Below are 10,803 nucleotides of genomic sequence, written 5' to 3'. Positions count from 1 at the left end.
TCGAAAAACATTTTATAATCGCCCAAATATCATATTTTCATGATTGTAAGGTTATTTTACATAGCTAAAGAAATATAATAATTTTTTATCCTAATAAAATAGATATAAAGTTCCTCATCATACCTCTTCACTCTATCTAATACAATACATGTACAAATTATTTAATAATTTTTTATAGTGTTTTTAACACATTTTTTACAACTTTTTAAAACTTGTTTTCTAATATCAATTTTGAAAATTAGTCAAATATATATTTAAATTTATTTTTGGTATAGTCAAATTTTATTAAAATATATTAATCAACACACTCATTAGAATTTATTAAAATTCATCACAAAAATAATTAATTAAAATTATACACACACACACACTCATATATATATATATATATATATACCTTTTATTAACAATTTAAAATATTTTTTTCATTCAGAGATATAGTAAAGTTAAATTAGTATTTAAAAAATTAACTCAATTCACATTAATTACAAATAAATCATTATTTTAATTCAAAATTTATATATATATATATATATATATATACATATATATATATATCGTTAATTTAGTAAAATGATCCAATATAAATTTTAATATATTGAATCTGAATTAGGAAAATATAAATTTCCATCAATCTTTACTCGCATGTAATATCTCTTTATTGATTTGATTGCGTGAAAGGAGAGAGAGTAGGCCTAAGATTTATTGAGGATGAAATTCCATATAAATATATATGAAAGAGAAAAGAGTTTCTTTTAAAAAATAAATAATATTTTATTATTAAAATTATTGATAATGATGAATATTTTTATTTTTAACTTTCTTTTCTTTTTCTTCTGTATCTTTCAACTAAACAATGTTTGTTTTTATTCATTATATGTCATTTCTATGTAAGAAGATACATAATATTTGTAACGAAGATTTCAATTTGAAAGGACATGTGGGTCAATTCCAAAAATATAACAATGAAAATGACATCACAATTAATCTCCTTCTCTTATTTAATATATTATATTTTTTTTAGAAACATTTAGAATAAAGAAATGTCTTACTTCTACTTGAGTCCTTCTCTATAGGTGGTGGTTATTATCTAAGTTCTGGTCCTTCTTTAGGTCAAAGTTAGGAAGGTACATGCAAAAGATACTTCAACACTCAAGTCAACATATTAATTTCTTAAGAATCATTACTTGACAACTTATAATCTTACGTGTATTATGGCTTGGTTATGGACTTGGACCCAATTATGGACTTTATGGGCCAAATGTTGGAGGCTCAATTTACTAGAAAGTTTGTTTGAGCTTTGACAACTCCTTCTAAGCTACATATAAGGAGAGGTCGCACACTTACCAGTTTGCCAACAAGTGTCTTACTACTGATCGCCTACTTAATATAGTTACTTAGCTTTGACTTTTATCTTATCAGGACTGGTAAGTACCCTGTTTGGATTCTTGTAAACGACTAATGCCTAACTGGTTCTCGAAAGTGTGCCAACTTCCCAATTTCTTGCGAGGTTATCCTGCACAAAATTTATTATTATTAACCTTGCTTTGAAGAAATAGATAAGTACTTAACCTAAGCTTGACCCGTTGGCTAGGGACTAGTCGGTCTTATATGGTACAATTTCCTTAAATGCACATTATTTGCTTGAATGGACATTCTTCATATTTTCTCAGTTGATTTGATTTTCAGTATTCGAAACTTCTTCGTATAACTAAATTTTGATGAGGTTTTTGAGCTTTTTTAATTTTTTTAATATGGGCGAAAAATTTTAAAATGAAAATAAGAAATTAAAATTAAAATTAGCAAATTTGTATTAAAATAATATATTAACATATTAAAATTAAATTTTAATTATTTTCAAAGAAGGAATAAAATAAAAAATAATTTAAAAATGAACATGATTTTATAATATATTTCAGAATTGAATATTTTATTATTGGTTTGTTGAAAAATAAAAAATTTATAGTTGAAAATATGATTTTAATTTTAGACTTTTGAATTGAAAAATAATAAGAGGTTAAAGTTTTTTTGGATAATGTATAAAATATAAAATAAATGATTATTAATTATAAGTTGTAATGAATGTGATGATAAGAAAATTTCAAAATGTTAAAAAACATTAAAGATTCTTTTGAACTAATTTAATAAATTGGAAAGGTACGATTTCAAATGATGATGACACAAAGATATATTTATGTTACAAATTTAGTGATAAAAGTTAAAAATAATTAATAATGACTCTAGATTTGAAATTAATATTAAAATTAAATTGATTTTGAAAAATGAATATTTATAAATGTCTAACTACTTCTTTAATATAAATTTAATAATTTTATTCTATTGTTTACACATAACTAATATTAATTTAACTAAATTATTTTCTTATTGCGAATTTTTATTTTTTTTTAAAATTTTAATTAATTACTTTAAACAACTATTGTATGTAATAATTTTTATCCTTAATACAAATTTAAAACATATACTTTACGTTTTATCTCATTTTATTTTCTTTTATTAAAATTTCATTAACTTTATAACTTTAGATTTTTTTTATTATTAATATTCATTTTACAAACCATTATAATAATCTTTAATTTTTTTGCTTTCAATAATGTAAAATCCTAGAAAATGATATTTTAGAATTGATAGTGGTCTAAAAATAATGATATTTTAAAATGTACTATCCCTCTATAAACAACTTTCTAGAATTCTCACACTTCTATTTAAGAGTTCTCATTCTATGTTCGTTTGATTGAAGATTTGAGACTATATGAGTGATCCTCACGCCGAGCTCTATTAAGTCCTTTTTCTTGGTCTTCTTCTATTTTCTATTGCATGTGAAGCTTTTTTTCACTTCCATGTGTCTATTGATATAGCCTTGAACGGTATCAATGAGGCACTGAGCACCAATATGTGTTGTAGGTCTGGGAGCCATTTTTGTTTCAGGGCGCTCAGCGCCAAGCTGTGCCGCTGAAATCCACTTTTTACGAAGGCTTTGGCGTTGAGCACTAGAAGGTGCCCCTTAACGCTAATTTTTGTGAGAGCTCTAACATTGAGCACTACCATTGAGCATCAGTTTCATTCTTTGTTCTGTTTGGCTCTTTGGATATTTCTGGTAGTCTCTTGGTTGATATTATTTATGTTAATGGCCTTAATGGTTGATTGATTTATGGATAAGTATGCATGAGTACAGTGGCGAAACTTGGACAAAAAAAGTATGGGTGACTAAGTTATATTTTTTTATTTATAAATTATTTTTTCTAATTAAAAAAAGTTTTTATTTCCTCTTATCATTTTCTTTACTCAAAATAAACGCACGTGATAGTAGAATCGAACAAAATATGACAATAATATATATGAAAGTCAAACATAAAGTTTATCATCAACAATAATATATTAAAAAAAGAAAAAAAATTACATTTAGTCAAAGTATTCCTCTACGCTCTTTTAATAACTTGAAATATTCAATAATTGAATTAGAACTAAAACTTGTTGCAATATCCCTTTCGATATAGATTATCATGCTACTTTCTAAAAATTCAGTATCCATCTTATTTCCCAATCTATTATTGATTATTTTAATTGCAAAAAAATATCTTTCAGTTGTAGTTATAAAAACTGAAAGAGTCTTGATATGGACCTCATTTTATATAAACCCTTCGTACTTCGTCAATTTAATTTGGTGGGTATTGTCAAATTTGAGGACGCTTCCTCAAATCACGTTTTAAAGAATTTTCAAATTCTTTGAAAACTTTAGAGAGTTGTTTTTCATTTTCTTCAATTCTTAGATTCTCATGAAGTTTCTCAAGTTTAATTGTCGTAGATACATTTTTCTCATCTTCATCACATCACAAGTCTTCCTTTGGAAGAAAGAATCAATTTCTTTACTTTTTATCATAATTTTTCTAATATGAATTTGTCACCTCTCGCCTATTTAGGAAAAGAAAAAATTATGAATACCCCAAACTAAATCACAAAACCAAAACTCAATATTTTAAGAAAATTGAGGGTGAAAATTGAAATAGAAATAAGAGGTGGAAAACAGAGGTATGGAAAAGAGAGAAACAACATAAAAGAGAACAAAAAATAACAGAAGAAGGAAAAAACATCGTTTTCAAAATTTTGAAAAGTTTTTTCAAACTAAATTAATATAAATAATAAAATAATATATATAATTAAAAAAATGTTGGGGGAGCTATGGCTCCCCTCGGTCCTTTAAAAGGACCGCCCCTGCATGAGTATAATATGTATGAAAATGTGATGATGATGATGATGAGTTTATTCATGGGTGTGAGCATGTATGATGATGATGTTCAAGAATTTCAAGGAGAAATTCTTCGTGGTGGTGGCTTAAAGTATGCATTGAGATAGAGAAGGTAGTAAGGAGGTATCTTGATACTCTAATAACCATTCACACTCAAATAGAGTAGAATGAATTATGTGGTGAGAGTGACAAGTGGTCCTAGTCTTTGGACTTGTTTGGTTGTAGGTGTGAAAGGGATTAACCTTGTGAGTAGTATGGTGATAACCCTTTTATTTATGGCTCTGCAGAACATAAATACTACTACAAGTGCACGCCTCCAATGATCTCTTATGTCAAGGGCATGTATCTAGATAATTGAGTCTATAAGAGTCTAGTGATATGTAGGATATTGTGTGATGATTGTAAATATATCTATTATGATGATAAAATGGTGTAGTATGTTGTGAATATAAATAGATGTGTACTTATTTTCAGCTAGCTTATCTAGAACTAGTTGGTTGTGGTGTTTTGTTTTTCTTTTTTTGCGATAATCACTTTATCGGTATGAGTAAATAAAGTTACAGGGATATAGCTAACTGTAGAGGATAATGAGCCAACAAATAGAGTTAGGGATGCTTTAGGAGCATGAGTCGTTAGATTTTGGTACAAGGTTCTTTTTTGTATAGTGAGTTCTATAAATGCTATATTTATATAGTCTTATCTTTGGTTGGACCGTATTAATTTACTCTCTAGATTATCTATTTTAAATATTGTTACGAAATGTTTTATTTTACTAGTTTTATGCTACTAAAATGTGATGTTACAAATAACACTTAAAATTTAATCTCAAAAATTTGAATTAATTATTTTAAATTGATTTTTCTAATTTTAATCTTTTATTTCTCTTCCATTTTCGGGAAAACAAAAAAGTAAAAAACAACTATAAAATCTTCATAGAATTTGATTTATGAGAAGTCCATTAAAGATTTTTCGATACTAAAAACAATCTATTGAATTTATTGAGAATTCAACTCTCAGACCAAATTTTTAAATGTTACAATAAACTAAATTCATTAGAGGAAATAATGATTTGACTAGGTTCATTTAGTAAAATATGTTTCTGAAAAAATATTATTCTTAGAAAAACAAATCTTTATTTTTCAATAACAATTGATATAACTAATATTAAAAAAGCTTATAAAAATGTGTTTCTTACATGTTTTAATACAAAAAGTTAAATATGTTTTTTATCCTTTAACTTCTAGTAAAAATTGGAATTAGTCATTCGTCAAAATTTTAGTCTAATTTAATCCCTCAACTTTAGAAATTTTGGATTTAGTACTTTTAATTAAATTTTGTTAAATTTATTTAACATTTCAAATACGTTTCATGATAACATTTGAGTTGTTTACACCGTTTGACATATTTTCGCTTCAATGTTAACTGAAAAACATGTTTGAAATACATTTAAAATGTCAAATAAACTTAACAAAATTTTGGTTAAAAATATCAAATACACACATTTCTAAAATTAGGGGACTAAATTAAGCTAAATTTCGAAGAAACTACAAGAAAAACGCATATTACCTATAACAAAAATATGTACGTAAGTCACAAAATCCGTAGGCAAGATAGTTTTGCCTACGGATTACCTACGAACAAAAATCCGTAGGTACAATAGTCATAGCAAATGTACTTAACTAAAAATTAAGTGACAAAAAACACATTTAACCCAATAAAAAACACCACTTTTGCATTCCTAATATATAAATTTACTATAGAATTACTCAAGGAAGGATAAATGCAAAAATGTACACAGTTTATAAGAACATTTTTAATAGAATTGTTTAAAATAAAATATTATTTAATTATATTTATTGCATGTATAAATTATTTAAAATTTGAAACAAATATACTTATAAATTAACAATTTATGTGTACAAACAATTATTTACACATAGGTATATAAATTAAATTTTATATTTTAATAAAACTTATAAATTATACTAAAAGATTACTTGGATTAAATTTTGGTTTAACACTTGACTATTTCGATATAATTCAAATTCAATATTTTAAAAATTTATGTAACAATTCCCAGAATATGATCTATTCTATATAGCGAGTTCATACACCATAGGTATTAAGACATCCCATCAGTTTTAGTTGCCAAGTAAAATAATAGAATTACACTGTATATCTTGCTCATGTACACAAAACTAAACACAAAAGCTATAACTACAACCACAACTCCTATGGTCTATGATAACAGTGTCGTTGACGCGATCAAATTAAAACTACTTAACTATAACAACTTTAGTATCGCAAAGTTAGTAGTGAACAAACTAGATAAGGTTAACCTAACCTTGAGTTGTCCTCAACAGATACAAAATTTATTTTTAATATTTGATTCTTATAAAAATCTATCCTAATGCAATTAAAACTAATTACTATGCAAAGATGGGGTTTTGATATGCAAAGAATAAATGCAAATTTGGATTTGTAACATCCTAATCGGATATTACGAATTTAAATAATAAAATAAAGCAATAATAAATAAACTTCATTTATTGCAATATCATTTCCCAAAACGCAAGAAAATTTAAAACTTTCATTTATCATAGAATAACTTTAAAACCATAATTATCAACTTCATTACAATCATCAAAGTTTAGTAATATAAAATATTACAATTTATTTAAAAATCATAAAATATAAAAATTCTGATAAAATTCTTCTCCCAAGACTAGCCCCGCTCTGACTTTATTGATAAGTGCAAAAAATGAGTAATTTTCATATGAAATGAGGGCACTTATGTTCTTAATTTGTGTTTATATCATGATTGATTCTCCCTAAATCAAGAAAAGAATGAGTTTCAATCATATGCTTCCAAGTTTTGACTTAAAGAAATCACTTGATCCCTATTTTGTGTAATTTTCAGGTAAATTATAATAGAAGGAGGAAAGAACAGAAGAAGAGTGAAAGGAGAAATGAAGAAACAGAAAAGAAACTCTGCAGGGTCGCTCAAACCAAAGCAATCTCGCCCAAGCGAGAGCTTGGGCCGCCAGTTTCGCCTAAGCGAAGAAGGACCTCGCCTAAGCGAGAGCTTGTGTAGTGGAGACCATCTCTTGCCGCCATTCTCGCCCAAGCGAGATCTGATGCTGCCAATCTCGCCTAAGCGAGACCCTTTCTTCAGCTCGAAGTACTCTTGCTCGCCTAAGCGAGATCTTGGCTTCAGCACGTCTCGCCCAAGCAAGAGGCTTTCTTTAGCTTGAAGTATTCTGTCTTGCTCAAGCGAGACTCAGGTAGCTTGAGCGAGACCTTCGTGGAGTATAAATACTCCGTGAATCAGAAAGTGAAAACGAGCTGGAGATTTTTGGAGAGAAACTACAGAACTGCTGGGGCTGCAACCACGAGTAGAGCACAAATCATTGGTTTCTTCTTCTTCTTCTTCTTTAGTTCATAGGTTTTGTTGGCTGCCATGAGTGGCTAATCTTCTCCTTTGGGATTGAATGTAATCTACTCGAACTTGGATGTAATCTGGTGATATTTATATATAGCATTTATGTTTTACTCAATATTGGTATTATTGTTCTGCTCTTAATGCTTAATTCTATCTGATCAGTAGATGTTTTGATTTTGATTTTTAGATCTGACTGGAAAGTATTTTTGAAAATTTGATTTGAACAATGATACTTGATATACTGTGATGCTAGGAATAGATCTCAATATATCAATTGCTTTTAACATTCGACCGCAATGCTGGATAGTTTGTTGAATATGTGAGGAATCAATATTCAGGGAACTAATCTTATGAATTTTATACGCGAGGGATCGATATAAATGATTTTTGAATGTGCATCAATATTGGTATTTTCATATGTTATGTATTATATTCATCCAGATTACAGACAAGGGAGATAGATGAAATTCAATCCCAGTTTTTCTTATCGATCTTTTATTTAAATTTTCTGCCTTTACTGTATTCATTTTATGCAATAGTTAATGTCAAATCAAATTAAAATCTTTGTACATATGCTGATTGAGATAATTAATTATTTTCACTGAATCTGTTCCTCGTGGGTTCGACATTCTACTTAAAAATCATTATACTACAATTAACTTTTGGTACGCTTGCCAAAAGACCAACATCTATGCCTCACCAGATCCACCTGCAACATCATATGCTCTCGTGTACCGCGTACACGATCATCGTCAAACACAAGCAGATAGGGTGAGCTTACAATTACACAAACATATATAATTACACACACACACACACACACACACACACACACACACACATATATATATATATATATATATATATATATATATATATATATATATATATATATATATATATATATATATATACACTAGATAAATCATACAAGTACACCAAAGGAATTCATATCCTTTGGTTCCATATCACATGGCCACCACCACATTACCCGTGTTCTACATCTTTTAGCGAATACCTCGATATGTCTTGCTGCCACACCTACCAATCACAACTGATAGAGCACGTGCAAGAAACCATGCTACGGACCACACTCCGTAACGCCAGGTGGAGTTCCCAATACGAATAATATTCGTAATGTCCTAAGACTACCAAACTCGACAGCTTAATATTGAGAAGGGCAATCTAACTGGACCCATCCGTACATGCCACAACGTGCACACTCACACCAGCAACACTCGCCAACCCGAGCCACAACTCAAGAGTTCCTTGTGTTCATCCGCCATCCCGAGCCACAACTCAAGGGATACGTTTTGAGCCACAACTCAAGGAACACCAGCAAACTGACCTTCGAAGTATCACCAACGTCTTGTAGACCACGCACATCAAAACAAGCAAAACACTTTTGCCTCACTAATATCGCCTGACACTGCTCACGAGTCGCTAGGCGCAACGTGCTTTCAGACCGCCTGGCGGGGGACATGTGCTGCCAAGCGCCATTGCACACCTTGCCTCTGCAGGTATCGCCTGGTGGAACTACCTTCACCACCAGGCGCCACACATTCCTGTTGTCCTATGAAATTGTCACTATTGCTTAACAGTTCCAATACTGGCGCTAGGCGCCACACCAGTACTCGCGTAGTATTGGTTCTGGTTTGGGTTCAGGTACAGTTTGTTCACACCCTTACTCACATAGTCACTCAACCAATACAATTATCATATCTTTGCTCAATAAGAGTGCCTACAATCCACTACCACCATCATAATTACTACATCAAGAATTTCTCAATCAAAATCATATCATTAATAATTAGTGACACTACTAGTACCATTCCATTCATAATATGGTCTAATTTATCTCAGGACCTTGACCTATCCCATGGCTTAGCAAGTTCAAGTTTATTTAACCAACTATTCTGGTTTTAATCGATTTATGACCCAATAAGCTGCACTCACGTGTTTAGGTTCACGATTCATCCCTAAAACCCCAATATACGAAATTCCATTAAAATTGACCACTTAATTTAGTGCAATTTTGATAATCCCAAATCATCAACTCTAAAAGCATGTTCATACAATTTTTTTTTCATCCAATCAAACCTTCAATTACATATAATTCAACGAATTCTAACTTCTAATCATTCACAAACAATTAGTACTGTCTTTTCCGCTGATCAGAATCATACTAGAAATCCCAAAATATAAAAATCACCCATAAAATTGGGTGGCAAACATGTATCACCTGGGGGTTATGCTGCCAAGCGGTTCCCCATTCAGGAACCCATAAATCACTCTAAATGCATGAGTCGTTTGGCAGTAGTTCATCACCCGCCAGGCGGTTTCTGGAAAAATTCTAGAACCATGCAATTAAAAATACGAAATTACTGGTACGGTTTTTAGAGTTCCTCCTTGATCACTATGTGAGCCTAGCACTTCTCCTTGGAAGTTTAATTTGGTTTTATTAAGGTTTGAACCCATAACCATGCCAATGCCAACCCAATGCACAACCATTCAACCAATTCATATTTCATGATAATTCTTAAAATCCTAAGATTATATTATCACTAAGCATGATCAAATATATTGTTAAAATAATAAACAATTAAATAACACATAATTGGCATACATAGAACTTGAACTCAAGTCCTTTCATAAAAACCAAGTACTCTCAATCATTTAAGCTAGTACTATTACACATCACATTAATCAATAATAATTATCATAAAGGCTCCCACTACCCGCATTTATTAATTAATTATTCAATTAATTAAATTTAGCAGATCTTACAGGATTCACGTTTGCTGGAGCATAATCTCGAAGTGGTTCGCAGTTGGTGGTATTGTGGCTACGTGCGGCGGTTCTCTAGCAAAGGTTAGAGAAGCTTTGTCACGAGAGTTGTTTTAGCTTCTGTAATGAACGCTGGTGATAAGCTTCATGGTGGTTGTTAGGGTTTTTATATTGAGAGAAGTTTGAATATAATGATATGGCATGATATGATTGGTTTAGATGTTTTTTGTCAGAATTGATGACATTGCGTTTTGGTTGGTCAGTTTAATAAGTGAAGGATAATGTCACGTGGCATTCTCTGGTTGGACTA

The sequence above is a fragment of the Vigna unguiculata genome, chromosome 3, assembly GCF_004118075.2.
Source record: "Vigna unguiculata cultivar IT97K-499-35 chromosome 3, ASM411807v1, whole genome shotgun sequence".
In the NCBI taxonomy this organism is placed as follows: Eukaryota; Viridiplantae; Streptophyta; class Magnoliopsida; order Fabales; family Fabaceae; genus Vigna; species Vigna unguiculata.
The sequence above is the reverse complement of the archived record's forward strand: the minus strand, read 5'-3'. Positions refer to the sequence as shown.